Genomic DNA, 19,094 nt, shown 5'->3' on the forward strand with positions numbered 1-19,094 from the left:
TTTCAAACCAGAACTATCCCTGACTTTACCACCACAGTCTAGGATTTCCATTGCAACAGCTGTAACACTGTTTATAGCAAAACAAATGCATTGTTTCTAATTGCAAAATAGTCTGAGCGTGTGATCATATTCCATTTCATGCATTGGCAGACAGGTGACAGTGGAACATGTGATCTCACCACGTTTAGAGCTACACAGAGTTCTCAAATGACACTTTATGCCAACATACTGAACTGCTAATTTGTCAGCAACCAATAGCTGTATTAACATGAAATAGTCAGAGGAGGAAGAGCTCTCCATATCTCAGAGTCTCATTATTACTGTATATAATGCACTTTTCTGCAAACAATACCCTCTTCGTCTTACAAAATTGTGTTTTCAATTCTTATGCCCAGTTTAATCTGACCAATGGAAACACAATTCATAGCTCAAATTACATCAGCTCTTAAACTTGTGATATTACCTGAACTCTATGCTAAAGTTACAGGAGCCCATCTGTTTCATTCTGGTTATGTGGTACTGTTCAGTTACACACACAGCTCTTTTACAGCATTCTGGAGCTAATTTATTTATTTATTTTTTTTATTTTACATTTGTTAACCAGGAAAGTCCGACTTGGAATGAAGCCAATTTTCAGCGGAGGCCCAGGAAGAAATGCTCCAGATGCATGTCTTTGTAATGTAAAACCACAATGTTTGCTTTTTTGGAAACCTGATCAAAAATTACAAGTGCCTGAAGTTATAAATTCTTGGCAGCTCTGAGTATATATTTCATGTACATTCATACCTCTCAACCTGGAAACATCAAAAATCTGGACAAGGCCCATGAAAAATAAGTACAAATCTGTATGCTATTTAACATAAAATTTACATACATAATTATGTAACCCTGCCCACTCCAATGGAATTGTGGGATACCAACTTTCAAATGCAAACTGAAGAACAGACAACTAAAATATGGCACCAGAATCCCTCTGCAGCCATTACAATGTCCCATTACCTGGCTATTTCACCCCATTTACCATAAACACTAATGTCTGCATACTGCTTTACTTCTACAATGATTATTTGGATTTTATTTTTACACTTTACAGCACAATGCACAAACACTAATAGACATAAAGCAATTATTGTCTCACAATGAAAATAGACTTGGCATTAAAACTTCTCTGCTCTTGAAACCCACATTCATTAAAATAGCATTGAAACCTGCACCACGTTCAAAGAAAATGCATCTGGCCAGTGGTGGATAATGATTACCTTTAGGCTGTTTTCAAATTATTGGCCCCTTTGCACACAAAACAAGAAACATACATGTGTCCTTTGCTACACCTTCCTGACTTTAATAAAGTTTTAATAAAGTCTATTCCTTGTATAATACAGCACACTTGTTAGACAGAGCACATTTTTAAGTTTATTGTTTGAACATTTTTTCAGTAGGCAGTGAAACAAAATGCACGAACAAGTAATTATACAACTGCCCAGTTCAGAACATTTCCATCATAAAAGTCTACTTCCACACACATACACAAACACACACACACACACACACACACACACACACACACACACACACACACACACACACACACACACACACACACACACTGTAAATACATATAAGTATACCACACACACTCAACAGATCAGTATCAGTCTATAATATACCATGCTTTTATTAAACATACAGAATAAAATGCAGGCTCTACCTGAATAATCACATGGAATGACAAAACAACTTAAAGAAATTCCTGCATAGTCCCACACAGCAGAGACACAGTATCTCTTAAGAAGTATTTGAGTGTCTCTGAGCTTCTCAGCAATTCTTTTTCCTTCTGGTTTTCCTTTGTCAAAAAAGACTTCCATTTTCTTTCTGGTGCCTTCTACTAGTTCTCAATAAGAACTGCTTGTTCTAGACCCCCAAACCCAACAAAAAGATCCAACAACTCTCAACTGGCTGTCTATATCACAACTACTTCTTTTATGCACCAGTGATTGGCTTTATTATTCAAAAAATATGAGAACTTAACAGCAAGGGTCCTTCTTTCTTAAAGGAATTTAAAATAACAGATTTACAATATTGGCAACAGCATTATTTACATTATTTTGTGTCAGTTTCACTTCATTTGATAGGCCTCAGTAAGGATTGCAACACTATGCCACTACAGATACACACAGTCATAAAGGCCTACAAATATGCATACAGGTGTGTGTGTGTGTGTGTGTGTGAGTGTGTGTGTGTGTGTATATGTACATAAATATATATATATCTACACACACACATATATATATGTATATATATATATATATATATATATATATATATATATATATATACATATACACACGCACGTGTGTGTGTGTGCATGCCATGCAGTCACACCTACAGGCAATTTAGAGTGTCTGTTTCACCTATTGCATATCTTTGGAATATTGAAAGAAACCAGACCACCTGTAGAAAACCCACTCAAACACAGAGGTCATGCAAACTCTGCACAGAAGGTACTCCAGCTGAGAATTGAACCAAGAATCTTCTTGCTGTGAGGTGAAAACACTACCTGCTGCACCACTAAGCCACCATACATTGCATTCTCATAGTGCGTACGTATTTATAAACTTGAGATGATTTTCTCTTTCCAAGATTGGTGAAGTGCATTGCCTGAGCTGCTGCTGATATATTTAACTCTGCATTACAAGTGGCCCTGCATTGACAAGAGTGATGTATTCTACAGGTTTCAATAAGATGTGTTAAGAACACATGTACTAACCTTAGTATGACTTTTTCATTACAATAACTAGCAGAAGAGTAATACATATAATGCACCCCATAATACTAGTGTGAGTCTGGAGACAAAATATTTAGGATTACCAGCTATCTGCAGGACTGATTTCAGCAGCTTTATCCTACAAGGAACATGATAAATGCCCTTATGCAAGAGAACAATGTATTATATTTTTCTCTGAATTTTATGCAAAATTATGATACTGTCAGGAATACCTTAGTATGCTAAGAAACTAATAGACAAATGACATTCTATATTGCTGAATCTTTATTTGATAAAAAAGTGAAAATAAGCACTTGCATTAATTCACACACACACACACACCACCCTTACCTTAAGTAAGATCCATAAGATATCCACATAATGTCCGGAAGACTTCCTTCCAAAACTGTTTTCTGCCACTTGCAGCAGTTGAACAGCCCAGCCAGAAAACTGCTTTCTCCAAAATGGACTTGCTTTCCTGCGAACAAACACTTCCAAAATGGATTTGCTTTCCTGCCTCTTATAGCATTTAAACAGCTGCTTTCCGACAAATGAAGACTTCCAAAATGGACTTGCTTTCCGACGAACTAAGTTTTCTGATAATAACTGTTCCCACCGCTTGCAGCATTTGAACAGCCTAGCTGGAAATGTGTGCAGAGCTATTCCGATAGGCTGGTAGCACTGACGGCACTGACATCATCGCACACATGATGACATCAGCTAAAACAGTGCGAAAATGTAAAATAATTGGGAAAAAATCGGAAATTATGGGGTGCCATTCGGGAATCGTGGCACCCCATCATTTGGACTCCAAAACTCAGTAAAAACCGAGAAATTTAGGATGGTTGGGAGGTATGTGTACATTATCTGTCAGTGTATTGACTCATCCTGAAAAGGATGCTCGTAAGTCACTGCATCACATATCATGAAACTCAGGAGCAAAGTGTTAATGTAGACCACTCTGCTCTGAATGCATGGAACAAAGAACAAGTGCACATAACACACACACACACACACACACACACACACACACACACACACACACACACACACACACACACACACACACACACACACACACACACAGACCTATCTTTACCTACCTACTTCTTACATACACACACACACCCCATACCTACTTACCTACTTCTTACATACAGACACCCCTAACTATTTCTTTCACCCACACACAACTCTAAAACACTTAAACAGACACAGACACACACATCTACCTCTCACTTGTACATTCATCTGCAGACTGCAGTCCAGACGTGGGTGCAGAAGACGGAGTTATAAAGCATCTGTCACACAGATGCAGAAGCATCTGTGCGACTGGACTCAAAGAGCATTCTTAAAGAAGAATGCCATTTAAAAAAAATGAATTTTTTTTAATTAAAAGAAGATTAATCTCCAAGCCAGATGATTCCCGGGTGGTGCAAGTGCACCCCCTTGCACCTGCCTACCAGCACCCTTGCCCCCAAGGGTCAATTAATGGACCTCTCCTGTTTAATATCTTTACAAATAACCTGCATACTTCCTGTCCAAATTCCTCACTAATGCAATACACAGATGACTCCACTATTATCTTGTGTTCTGATAACCTTCCCCACCTCTTTGCTCTTACTCAAGATTCTCTCCTTTCAGTCAAAATAATGGCTGACCAATAATCAGCTACTTCTCAGCCATAAAAAAAAATAAACTTCTACTATTGCTCCCCAAATAACTACAGCAACACAAAAATACCTTCACAGTATCTTCTCTTAATAATATGCTTATGTTTGTTGAACCACATACTAAACTTCTGGGTATAACCACAGATGACCAACTAAAGTTTGACATACATATTCAACAAGCCATGAAAAAGACTTACCAAAAACTTGGTCTCTTATACAGACATAAAAAAATACCTCACTATTAACGCCAAATGTTCTCTAGCACACTTTCCTTTTCCCAAACTTACTTTATGCATCCCGTATTCTCACCAATATTCAATCCAATCTATTAGCCAAACTTGAAGCCACCTAAAACAAAAAAGCCAGATTCACTGCCAACCTTCCCTATAGCTCTCAACACTGCACAGCTTTAAAAAACCTACAATGGCTTGAGCTACATAACCAACTCCTTCTTCCCCAACTCCACCTCACAAACAGATTCATGATGGCTTGCACGGAGTGTACGAGTAGAGTAATACTCCATGCAGCCATCATGTCCGGCGAGTGAGCCAGGAACAGCTTGTAGGGGCATGTAAGAGAGCTCCTAAAATGTCTCCTATATGGACAGGGCTGTGATATGCAAATTACCTCACTTGCAGCTGAAAGGCATGCAAATAAGGTAAATTTGCAATCCAGGAAGCACAAACCTGGCCGAGTAGGAGCCGTGTTAGCTGCAGAAATGTACTCAGTTGACAACTGAGTACCGTTCTGCAAATAGCACAATGGAGCCTTGTCAGCTCCAAATAAAGGTTGCATATGGTTGAGGAAGCATGCCAATGTTCAAACCAAGCATTAGTAGGCAATCCTATGTAAATGAGTGTTAGGATAGTAAATCGCACTTTTACATAGCAAATGAGCCAGTGGAGTGTAGGAGTAGGATATGGGGAGTAACAAAGTAGGAGATAGGTGACATCACAAGTGGGGTATGTATGAAAGTAGTGAAGCTCATAGGAGCAGAGTGGCATGTGTCAGCTGTCAGTTAGACATCATGGAAAGAGGTGTGTCAACAGGTAGGCCAGGGAAAGCCAAGAAATGGAAGGTGTATACTGTGGATATCACCAAAGTTTCTTGCTGAGTGAGTATGCGTGCGTGTGCGCTCCTGTAAACCCGAGTAAGACAGAATGCGCGCGTGAAAGCATGAGTGCACACGTTTAAGCCGGAGTAAGCATGTATAAGGCTGTTTAAAGACCTGTAAGCACGTTTGCGCTGGTGTGCGCGTGTTTTAACCCACATAAGCAAGTTGTAGTCCGTCTAAGCATTTCTGCACATGTGTGAGCTGCTGTGAGCATGTTTGTGCTTGTATGCACGTCGCTCCCCCCTGAGGAAATGGAAAGGAAAAAGGAAGCACAACAAATAGTAGGAAGCTAGCAGGGAATACTAGTAGAGCTAGCAGGTGAAAACAGTCAGTATCAGGCAATTACACAGGCAGAACACTAGCTCAGCCCAGCCCTTAAAACTCTGCAAACAACAGTGCAGTTTGTTTCTCTCAAGAGATGCTGCAACACTGGAGTAAGCTACTAGAAGTGAAAACTGAAAAAGCTTAACTCAGACAGAAAATGCTAGGGGCTGCCTGTTATAAGGTGACATATGCAACATGCTGAGGGTGGTGACAATGCAAATGCTGCAGGACAACCCACAGTGAGAAGACGGAGAAGAGTGTACAGGCCCAGGGTCACCTACCAGGGGATACATGAGCTGGAGATAGTGGAGTGCTATAGAGTGGACAGAGACCTCCTGCAGCAAATTGTTGAGCTGTGCAGGCCACACCTCACACACTGAACCAACAGAGGGGAACCCATCCCAGTGGAAACCAAGGTATGTGTTGGCCTAAGAATACTAGCAACAGGTACCTTCCAAAGACCAACTGGTGATATGATGGGGATATCACAGGCATCAGCATACAGGGTACTGCACCAGTTCCTGGATGCCATGTCAGCACATGTCGGTGATCATGTATGTTTCCCCAATTCCCGTGAGGTATTGGCCAGCAATATGCGTCTCTTCCAGCAAATAGCAGAATACCCTGAGGTAGTGGGTGCAATGGACTGCACACATATATGCATCAAAGCACCAGCCGGTGAGTGGGGTAGGGCCTACATTAACCACAAGGGCTTCCCCTCCATCAACTGCCAGATCGTGTGTGATGCCCAGGGCATAATAATGAATGTGTGTGCTGGCTTCCCTGGAAGCTACCATGATTCCCATATCTGGCATCTGACGCAGCTGTACCAGACATTTGCCAATGGGGACATCCCACATGGTCACTTAGTGGGGTATGCTGGCTATGCACTGGAGCCATGGCAGATGACACCCATCAGAAACGCACACACACCTGAACAGGAATGCCATAATGAGGCACATGCACAAACACGAAATGTAATTGAACGTGTGTTTGGGTTGCTCAAGTTACGGTTCCAGTGCCTGGACACATCTGGTGGAGCCTTGCAATACTCACCGACTACATGTACCCAAATTGTCATGGTATGTGCTATGTTACATAATATGATTCTGTGAAAACAGCTGCAGCAGGACCAGCATAGGCCTGGGCCAAACAGCCCCCCACCATTGCCAAGGCCATCACAGGCAGAGCGTGACTCGGAGGAGGAACAACCTGAGCCTGCCCCAATAGGCAGAAGGAGGGGTGCCCAGTATTCCTTGGCCTTGGCAAAGAGGCAACACATAGCACATACACTGGCTCAGTAGGAACCCTGGAAATTATACCTCTCTCTGACTCAAACATATAGTGAAAGGGATGCCTAAGTTGACACAACCTGCTTTCAAATATGTGCAGGGAGTGTAGTATGTGCATCCGACATAGGCAGCCCTGCAGCACCACCTGAGGCATGATGGCCATGTGTTAAGCAATGTAAGGTAGTGCTAAACAGCATTTACCACCATGTAGTATATGCAAACTTGATGACCTTGAGTATCATCCTACCCTCACCAAACATGATGCCACAATATGAAGACAAGATGATCAATTACAACAATTGTCTTAAGTATTGGTGTCAGTGAAAGGGGATCCAATGCCTGTCAGCCTGGGATGACATGCTCGACAAGACATGATGCTTTGCTAAGGATGGCTTTCACCTGTCACCTGTGGCCTTTTGGATATTGCCAAAGGCTCTTGTCACCCCCATAGTGCCTTTTTTAGGTAAGGGTCAAAAGACAAACCCACCTCCATAGGTATCACAAAGGATAAGAAACTAGAAGTAATGCTACTCAATGCCAGAAGTCTAAACTGCAAGATGCACACACTCCAAACTCTCCAGAGCATGGAGAATGTCAATATCTGTGCAGTAACAGAAACCTGTTTCAAGGCTCCCAAGACCACCCTAGCACTAACAGGTTACACCTCATACCATGCTATACAACCACAAAACATGGAACAAACTACAAAAGGAGGGTGAGTATCAATATTTGTCAAAGATACCCGCACCCCCAGGTTGGTGGCACAGCAGGAAGCATCAGAGACTATCCATGTGCAACTAACAGTGGGTAAAACTGCCTTCCAGTTCATAGCCACACTTGGAACCACACTTGGCTGACTGGAGAACACATGAAAATATGAAGGTCTCCCCAAACACCATTATATTGGGCGACTTCAACTACCCAAACATAGACTGGGAGCATTACCCTAGCTGCAACACCCTAGCCCAAAGGTTCCTAGAATTTATAAACTCAGATGCTATGGAACAACTTGCTACCACTACCACAAGAGGGAAAAACATACTGGGCCTGATCATCACCAACATGGGGACTATATGCCCAAGACCAGAAGTGTATCCCTCACTGGTAAGATCAGACCATAGAGTAATCTCACTGGATATTCACTTCCCAACCCCAGCCCATGGCCAGAAAACCACAGTGAAAAATTACACTAAAGCAAATGTCACACTCCTCAAAACCAAGGTGGAATCCTTCACAACCCCTGTGCCTGTGGAAAATATGGCCCAGACCTCAGAACCCATGTTAAATGCATTCTATGAACACCTTCAGGAATCCATGGATCATGCAATCCCAAATAAAACCAAGATCCAATCCTCCAAAGGCAGGCATCCTGTCTGGTGGACCCCAGCCATAAAACAAATACAATACAAGGAAGAAGCTACTATATGATAGAGCAAAATCCCAAAAAGGGAAGGCATCTCTGATCAGTATTTTTGAAAATCTACGGCCACACATAAAATCGTCTAAGGGCATAATTGAGATAAAAATTGTACAGGACACTAAGGATAATCACAAGGCTTTCTTTAGTTATGGTAGGAACCTAGGTGGAAATTCCCAGATATGCTCAGAATTAGTCCAAAATGACAAACAATACACCAAACCCACAGACATTGCCAACATCTGAGCTGACAGGTTCAGTGCAAATGTCTCCTCCCCCTCCCCACCAAAAGGGCAAATATCTATCCCAGCAGAGTGCTGGCCCCCTGACATCTCAGATGCCCAGGTAACAGCCAGCCTCTCCAAAGCAAATCACACAGCATCAATGGGACCAGACAGTGTCCTGGACTGTGTCGAACATGAACCCCAAGAAGAATTGAACACAAACATAAAACCACTGTTCAATCTCAGCCTTACCACGGGATATGTACCCAAAGAGCAGTGTACAGCAACAATGGTCCCTCTCCACAAAGGTGGTGCCTCAATGGATACTGCAGACTACTGGACCAGAAGCCTGACTAACTTGGTCTGCAAAGCTATGGAAAGGATCATCATGGACCTCAGAAATAAAGATATTGGGGACCTACAGACACTGGATCGTACCCAGTTTGGCTTTGTTAAGGGCAGATCCTGCCTCTTAAACCTGGTTGGGTCATTTGAAACAGTCACCAAGGCCATTGACGAGGGGAAGGTGGTCCACACAGCCTACCTGGACCTCGCAAAAGCCTTCCATACAATACCCCACTTGGTCATTATAGATAAGCTCACCAGCTTCAATATAACCCCCTATGTCACTAGATGGGTTGCAAACTGGCTCAAGGACAGAACCCACATGGTCAGAAATGCTGGAGCCATGTCAGACCCCAAACCAGCTACAAGTGGCATCCCACAATGCTCAGTCCTGGGACCTCCCTTGTTTGGTATATATTTCTGGGAGGTACAAGCCAACACAGAAGGACTGTGGCTGAACAAGTTTGCAGATGACTGCAAACTGGGTGCCATAATCGACCCTCCAGCTGACACAAGCATCCTATAAAAGGGCCTCATAGAAACAGACAACTGGTGCCAGAACCATGTCCTCAAGCTAAACGCAAAAAAGTGTATAGTCATCCCCTTTGGCAAAAACTAAGTGCCCACAAATTACCACATAGGTGGTAACCCATTAAGTATGGAAGAAGTGAGAAGGGACTTGGGGACCCAAGTGATAGCAATCTCTCATTTGACAACCACGTGGCCAAAGTGTTTAGAAAAACATTTCATATAGCCCACCTAATCATGAAGGTATTCACATCTAGATCAGGGGAGGTCATCATGCCTCTTTACTCATCCGTCATCAGGCCCATAATTGAGTACAATGCCCCTTGTGGGATGCACCTTATCAGACACCTGCAGCAGCTGGAAAGACCAAAAAAGTACCTCACCAGGAGGATCAAAGGGCTCAAACACATGTCATTTGCTGCCCGGTTAAAGAAACTGCAGCTCCACTCAGTGGCATACCGCCTGCCCAGAGGTGATCTATGCCTGATGTATAAAGCCATGTCCAACCTAGAATCAATGGACATGCTGCACCTTGGAAAATCAGAATCCCATCAAGCTATGCGCTCAAGAGACCTGAACCTCAGGACTGAAATAAATAGGACAAGCTAGAGTGACAGATTCATAACCCAGAGGCTCCCTCCACTCTTGAGTAAACTCCCACTCCAGGTTAGCCAGAGTCCCTCATTGACTCTCTTCAAGAGGAATCTGGATGAGTGGATGGGAGATTGTAGGTTTACCCTGGGTATCTCTTCTATGTCACTGTTAGACAGAGGCACAGTATACTAACCTTGAAAAATGTCATGGCAAACTCCACTTAAAATGTGTGTTGAAAGCCAAACACACTCTGGCTAGGATTATAAATGCCCTAGGGCAGATAGCCTAGTATGAAACTATGAACAGAATCACACACACCAACTAGTACAACTGTGGTCAATGTGGAGTAATGTATGGCAATGTCCACCCAAGATGGTGAATATACAGCAATGTCGGACAAGCCTGGTTTAAGTAGGCCATAGCTGAACAAAATGCAACATGCTCATTGTTGCCCAACTGGCCCTCAACCAGTCTGGTATGCTCAGTATGAGCATAAATGCTCAGCAGTGATGGGACTCAAACCCATGTTACTGTGCACCATAGTGAAAGTACTGAACCACTACACCATGACAGTACTGCAGTGTTCAGCCAGTATGAAATAATGTTGACAAGTCTTTGCAAATTATCCCATGCAAACCCTGCAGGCACAGCACAATCCCTGTTGAGTTATGACACAAAGGAGTCTGGCAGTAAGAACACAACATGACTTCCAACACACAGTATAAATGTCAATATTGGTCATGTTCACACACAGCCACAAATGTAGTGGACTTCAGATCACAGCATATGGAAAGGTCACACTGGGCATGCTCACACACTTGGATAAATGAGACATATGTCAGGCAACAAACCATGGAAAGCCTGAACTGGGCATGCTCACACACTTAGGCCATGTCTGAGTATAGCAGTCGGCCACACATATCTGGCAGTTGTATGTGTTAAGCCAGGAACCTCCCACGATCCATCAATCTGCCCTGTGCACACAATTAAATGACAACAGACACATATATTAATATACTGCAACACTGTCATGATCAAACATGTTACGCAGATACACAGGTTGTTCATAGAAACTGGGAAAGCTACGGCAATAAAGACCTGCAAACAGTATCAGCAACAAATATTGTGCATCCCCAACATAAACATAGGTGCAGAGGTCGATGCTAGGCTGTCTGCCCTAGGGAATTCATAAGCCTAGGCAGAGTGTATTTGGCGTCCGCCTCCCCAGTAGAGTAGCCTACTGTGCCTCTGTAAAGTAGGTCACAGAAGGCACCCTTCAAGGCTAGTTTGTTGTGCCTCTGTCAAGCAGGGACACAGTGGAGATCCCAGGGGTGAATATGCAATTTCCCATCCATGTGGCTGGATTTTGCTGGAAGAGGGTTGGTGAGGGGCTATGTCTAACTGTAATTGGGATTCAATTCCAGAGTGAGGGGAGCCTCTGGGTAATGCATCTGTCCCTGCAGCATGTCCTATTTAGTTTTGTGCTGAGGTTTAAGTCCCTGGAGTGTGTAGCTCTAAGGGTCTTGGATGTTATGAGATGGAGCATGTCCATTACTTCTGGGTTTGACATGGCTGTGCACGTCAGGCATAGATTACCTCTGAGTAGGCATTAAGCAACTGAGTAGAGCTGGAGATCCATTAGTTGAGCTGCACAGGACATATGTGTGTAGCCCATGATCCTCTTGGGGAGGTACTGTTGTGGACACTGTAGTTGCTGCAGGCGTTGGGTAAGGTACACCCCAAAAGGGGCATTGTAGTCAAACATGGGCCTGATGAGTGACTAGTAGAGGGCCACAATGACCTCCCATGATCTATATGCAAACCCCCATGTGATAAGGAGGGCTATATAAAGGTCTTTGCAATGACTCTGTCAATGTGATTAGCAAAGGAGAGGTTACGATCTATGTTGGTCCCCAAATCTGTAAATACATCTTCTGTACTTAATGGATTACCTCTTATGTGGTGATTTGTGTGCACCTTGTTTTCCCCAAAGGGGATGACTATGCATGCCTTAGCATTTAACACAAGGCCATGGCTCTGGCAACAAGCATCCATCTCTGTGAGACCCTTATGGAGGAAGCATGTGTCAGCTGCAGTGTTGCTTATGGCCCCCAGTTAGCAGTCATCTGTGACGTTTGTTAGACATAATCTCCCCGTGTTAGTCTGAACCTCAGAGAAGTACATACCAAACAGGACAGGTCCCACAACTGAGCCCAGTGAGACACCAGTTGTACCTGGTCTGGAATTGGACATGGCACCTGCAATTCTGACCATGTGGGTTCCATCCCTGAGGCAGATAGCAACACATCTAGTGATATAGGGGTTGATATTTAAGCTGGTAAGCATATGTATGATGCCTGAGTGGGGTATTGTGTTGCAGGCTTCTGCAAAGTACAGGTAGACTGTGTGAACGACCTTGCCCTCATCCATGGCTTCAGTAACTGTTTCAAAGATATGAACTATGTGTAAGAGGCAAGATCTGCCCTTAACAAAGCCGAATTGTGTATTATCCACTGTCTGGAGGCTCACAATGTTGTTGATTATGACTTCCATGATAATACGCTCCATAGCTTTTTCTACCACACTAGTCAGGCTTATGGGGTGATAGTCCCTGTGGTCCGTTGTGGCACCACCTTTGTGGAGTGGGAGCACTGTATCTGTATGCCATTCTCAGGGTACATATCCTGTAGTAAGGCTAAGTTGGAACAGTGACTTAATGTGAATGTTCAGTTCTACTCAGAGCTCGTGTAGGACACAGCCTGGGACACCGTATGGTCCCATACATATGCTGTGTTATTTGCTGTGGAGAGGGCACCTGTCACCTGTGCATCTGTGATGTCAGGGAGGTTACATTCATTTGGGATGGGCATCTGTACGGGTAAGGGGGGGGCGTTTGTGCAGACTCTGTCTTCCAGGGTGTAGGCTATGTCATTAGGTTTGGCATATTTTGTGCTGTTATGCAACAATTCAGAGCATATCTGTGTTGTTTCCACACATATTCCTGACATAACTAAAGAAGGACTTGTGATTATCTGTAGTGTCTGGTCAATTTCACTGTCAAAATGTGCAAGTGATGATTATATGAGGGATTGAAGTGTCTTGCCAATACTGTTCAGAGATGTCCTCCCTCTGTGGGATATTGCTCTGTTATGTAGTAGCTTCCTCCTTCTGTTGTACAGCTTATATATGGCTGGGGTCAACCAGACAGGTCTCCTGTTTTGGAGGAGTCATGGTTTTATTTGGGATAGCATGATCAATGCATACCTGCAGGTGCTCATACAATGTGTTTGTAAAGGATTCTGCAGATTGGGCTGTATTATCCTCCAGCACAGGGCCTTTGAAGTATTCCACCCCAGTCTTCACAAGTGCAAAGCCTACTTTTGAGAAATTCTTTACAGTGATTTCCTTGGCTGGGGGTGGGGACGGGATATGGATGTCCAGGAAAAGTTGTTTATGGTCTGATCTTAACAATGACAGTTCTACCTCTGGTGTGGAACATAGAGTCCCCATGTTGGTGATGATCAGGTCCAACATGTATTCCCCCTTGTGGGTGTGGTGACTGGTTGTGCCATAGCACATGGATCCACAAATTGTAGTGGCTGTAGGGTGATGTTGTTGAGGGCCTGAGTAGTATCCCCAGTCAAAATTTGTGTACCTGAAGTCAACCACTATAATGGTGTGTGCGAAGACCTTTATATCCTACACTGTTCCCAGGAAAGCCGGGTGCAGTTCCTGGGTATGGGGTGGTGGTGGTCTGAACTACACACCAAACCAAAAGGCAGTTTTGCACAATGGTAGTTGTATATGTATGGCCTGTCATGCTTAGTGCAGTGGTACCAACCCAGAGGTGTGTGTATCTGTGATGTATATGGATACACCCCCTACTTGTGTTGTGTGTTACAAGTCCTGTGGTCACGAAGCATGGTATATAACATAACCTTTCAGTGCCAGTGTGCATATGTGACCCTGAACTAGGCATCTGTTAATGCACAGATATTGTTATTCCCCCATACTGAGGGATAGTAAAAGATGTACATTCCTCTTTGGAAAGACTGATGATGTCAGCACCCTATAAATACAACAGGAGAAGAGCAATCATCTAGTAATGCAAATAGCGTGCTGTGCTAATGCATCTCTCTCAAGTATAATAACATAGTTAGGTAGGGGTCTGAATCCTACAAATGACATGTGTGTGTTTGTCACACAGTTTGTCAATGTGTTGTGTGTTTTGCTTTTATTATTGTATTACATATTATTATAACAGTAATTTCAATGCACACATCAGGTATGTGTGTGCCACATACAGATTTGTACCTGTGACCTTTAATAGTTCCTATGTGTGAAGCCTGCCTCATATGATTACAGTTGTTACATTTGCCAGGATGTGCCGCAGCTTACCAGACCTTAGGCCATACCTGTATGTTGGTGACAATGCAGGCTACTGCAGTGATCTGTGTCCTACGCCAAATATGTGACACACACCCATGAAAGCTTTGATAGATTAATGTGGGTGAGGGTTCATGTCTGGAGTATATGTCAGACATGTTAAAACACAGCAAATTCTGTGAGTGATGGACATCCAGTGTAGGTGTATGGCAACTGTTGCCGATATGCATGCAGACACCGTCTTGCTTAGGGGATAAACCGAGGGACTGCAGAATACCTTTGGAAATGTGAATATAACAGGATAGACAAGATAACACTTGTCCTCATGTACACACCATTACCCGTTCTACATGATGGGTGCTACCACCTACATGGTACTGTTGGAATACTATGTTAACTACATGCCGATGACAATGCTACAGTTGCGTTACAGCAATACAGCATGGCTTGGACAACAGGTATCTGCCTGTACGATACCCTTGTGGTGGTTAGGTGTGTCATGTGTAGAAAGCATTGTAGGACACTGTATGCATTTGCAGTCATGGATGGACATATCCGTAGTGTGTTGACATGTACGTGAGACTGCTATATGCCAAAGAGTATTGTTCCCAGGGATGTGTGGGTCTCAGTAAGAATGGCTAATGGTATAGTGTAGTACTGTAGGGATATCACTGACACCAGTTTCCTACATCTGTGTATGAGTTGAGGAGACAGCATGTAATGACCACGGAATGTCAGGCTATGTAGGCTGTGTATAGTACCAGAATGCAGACCATTGACATATGGAAACTGTATCACCCACAGCATACTGTCAAACCATGTCATGTTCCATGCTAACCATGTTCAAAAATGTACACCTGCAACTCTGTGCTGCAAACATCACACATGTACTGTCCACACCCCAACACATGCAGGCACAGGTACACACAACAGCCATGTGGCACATGTGCTGACAATACACTTTGGGAATTAACACTGGTGTACACAAAACTACAATGACAATTATAGTTAATGCATCATGCATGCTCGAATATACCCACAACTATATCATTACACTGTACTGTTAACAACATGATATTATTACTACAGTGCTATGTAGTCACCCTGTGCATCAGCACCATGCTATCCTGTTCCTGCATCAATGTTACAGATGGCAGGAGGTGGCACAGTTTCATCATATGCACAGGGTGTGTACTTGGTTTGCCAGAGTCTGCCATTGACACATCCAATCGACATGTATGTGTGTGTGTGTTAGTGAGGGACAACAGTACAACACGGGGCAATGTTGATGCGATGTGTGTGTGTATGTGTTAGCCCTAGGTGTTAGCATTATGTGTGTGTGCATGCTTGCACACAGTTCCACCATGTGGCTGCCATATATGGGTGTTTGTGGACAGCTACAGACTGTACCTGCCAGGTCATACAGATCACTGTCTCTGGCCACTGACACTGTACCTGTGCCTGGCAGGGGTGCTACGGACAGTATCAGGTACTAAGCCAGACTGGGTACTGTCATCAGAAGCAGTGGGTTGTTGACTGGACACATGTCCCTGCTGGAACTGTCCAGAGCCACATGCACGTGGTCTTCTAGGATGGTGTAATGACAGCACAGACCCAGCATTTCTGGGGATGGTACTGGCATTATGGGAGTGGATGTGGGTTTGTTGTCATCCGCGATGACTGCCAGCTGATGATGTTGCTGGCATACGTCCACCTTGATGCCTCAACTGTCCTGCACTGTCCTGGCTCCTGGACATGTAGTTGTGGAAGAGATCTAATGTGTCCCACCAACGTCTATCAATGACCTCACTGAAATTACGGATGGCAGCCGCAACATCAGACATAGTGTCATTCATAGCGGTGCAATGTGCTCTAAGCTCCCTCAGACCCTGTCTGCTGTACCATTCCATACGTGCCTGTGCCTGCATTACAGCCTGGAACATAGCTAGAAAGACCTCTGTGGGCACGTCTGACAGAGGCAGTATGACCACGGATGCTCCCACAAGAACCCCTGGACATCTGCATGTGTGGTACCATGTCAGGAATCTGGCCATGGCTGCTGTGAGGCGATGCATGTGCCAGTGATACCACACTACCCTGGTCAATGCCCACTGTATGCTGTCCCTCAGCTAAGGACATTGGTGATAATGGATGTATCGGCAGGATGGCTGTGCGCATTGATGGGGTTGACTGCTGTGTAGTGTCGATTGACTGACCAACGACAGACCCTGTCACACCTCCCTGTGCCATTACACATGTATCATCATTATCACTATCCACAGCAGTGGCTTCAGGTTCCCTGCTGCACTTCACCAGAGCAACATCAGAACCTGTGAGAGGAAGATAGGAAACACAGTTTACAAATGTGTACTCGATGTTAGCACACATGCACACATGCACACAGGTGCACAGGCACACAGGGACACATGCAAACATGCACACATGGACACAGGTGCACATGCACACATGCACACATGCACACAGGCGCACATGCACACATGCACACAGGTGCACATGCACACAGGCACACATGCAAACATGCACACATGCACACAGGCGCACATGCACACAGGCACACATGCACACATGCACACATGCACACAGGTGCACAGGCACATGGGCACACTTCTCAGTAGAGCAGATACAAACACAGACATACCTGCAATCCAACACATACACAATACTATTTGAGGGTGGGTGACAGTACCACAAAGAAAAACATCACTGCACACATGTTAGCATGCAGATTATGTGTTGCACAGGAACATGCAGTGCAAGTGTAGACAGCCCTTGTTAATAACAGTATACGTGTACTTGATGGTTGTGTGTAGTTGTTCAGTGATTATCTCCACCCTGGGACACAATGTGTACAAGGACATAACAATGTTGTACAAGTGTTACAAGCTGTAGGTGCATATATTTGCACACACACACACACGCACACACACACACACACACACACACACACACACACACACACACACACACACACACACACACACACACACACAACACATGACGGTGCTACGCAATAACAGCTATGTGTACTTTTGTGGTCAGTGGAACTGGATGTGGTGTAGTAACGTGAGCCATGATCAACATTCTTCTTGTGGTCAGTCAACAATAATAATGTGTGCCAGACAGGCAGCTAGCATGCTGTACCTGAAGTGCAGTAACATGACTACATCCACAATTACACAGCCACTTGTTACATGGGTGTGAAAGGTGGCCAATAGTGAGCATTGCATAACATGAATGTGTTATTTGTTCAAGACTGTTGCTCAAAGACATGGTAGGCCTCTACCCCTCAGGTATATTATGTGTGCTGAGTAGAGTATAAGTGGGATACTGAAGGGTGGCCACACAGCAGGTGTCATAATTGCACATGTGTAGCAGGCTAAAGTGTAGTGTCTATGCCAAACATGTGTGTGCTGTTTACATGTGTATCAGATATGCCTATACAATGTCCAGTACTGTGTTGCCACACATTTGTGTCATGCTCTGTGTATTGCATGTGAGTGAGGCAGCTACTGAGAATAATGGGATATGCATAGTCTCACAGCAAACATGCACAGCATGCATTATGCGTAGGTGTTACATGTGCACACACTACACCTCCATATGACATGCACATGTCTTTAGCAATAGTCTTGTTATTAAACACTCACCAGCATGGATTGGCTGCCTTGCTGACACTCCAGAGGGACCTGCAAAAATATGACAGTGATTGCCAGTGGCCACAACTGTGCGATTGATACTGTGAGTATGATAAAGTACAGTAGTGCAACAGGTGGCTTTAACAGGTGTACAGATTATGCTCAGAATATCAATCTTGCAGAAGAATAGGCAGGTTAACAGCTACACACTCAGTACATATCTCACACATGCATAAACTACCAGTACAGAGACCAGTCAACTACAGGTATGGCATGTTACCTGCACACTCCATGATGACACATGTTTGGGGATGTTGTTGTTGCTGGCCTGGAGCCACAACACATAGGAGGTGCTCCTCCACACTGGTGAGGGGGGGGGTGGATAGATACTCCACCACCTGTGGCAAGCTGTTGTCTGTAGATATCAGACGCACGATGCCGGACATGTCTAATTAAATCACTGCAGTGATGGTGTACCTGCTCATATGTTCGGTTATGCATGCCTATGTCATTTACCCGATGGACAAGATCTTGCCACAGTGCAGCCCTCTCATGCTGGTGCTGGCTGGTCCTGGAAAAAAGCACAGAGAAATTCTGAACCAGGCTCTGGTGGATCTCCTGATCCTCTGCTGCTGTATAAGGTGGGTTACGCTGATGCACCATCACCCTGGAAGGAAAAGAAAAATATGTGAGCAAGTCATGTGGCACACTTAATATTCTAATGTACTGATATCACTTAACTGACATATATCGCATCTGTCTGTCTATCAGGGGATA

This window comes from Protopterus annectens, chromosome 8.part0 (genome assembly GCF_019279795.1).
Source record: "Protopterus annectens isolate FY-2018-M chromosome 8.part0, PAN1.0, whole genome shotgun sequence".
In the NCBI taxonomy this organism is placed as follows: Eukaryota; Metazoa; Chordata; order Ceratodontiformes; family Protopteridae; genus Protopterus; species Protopterus annectens.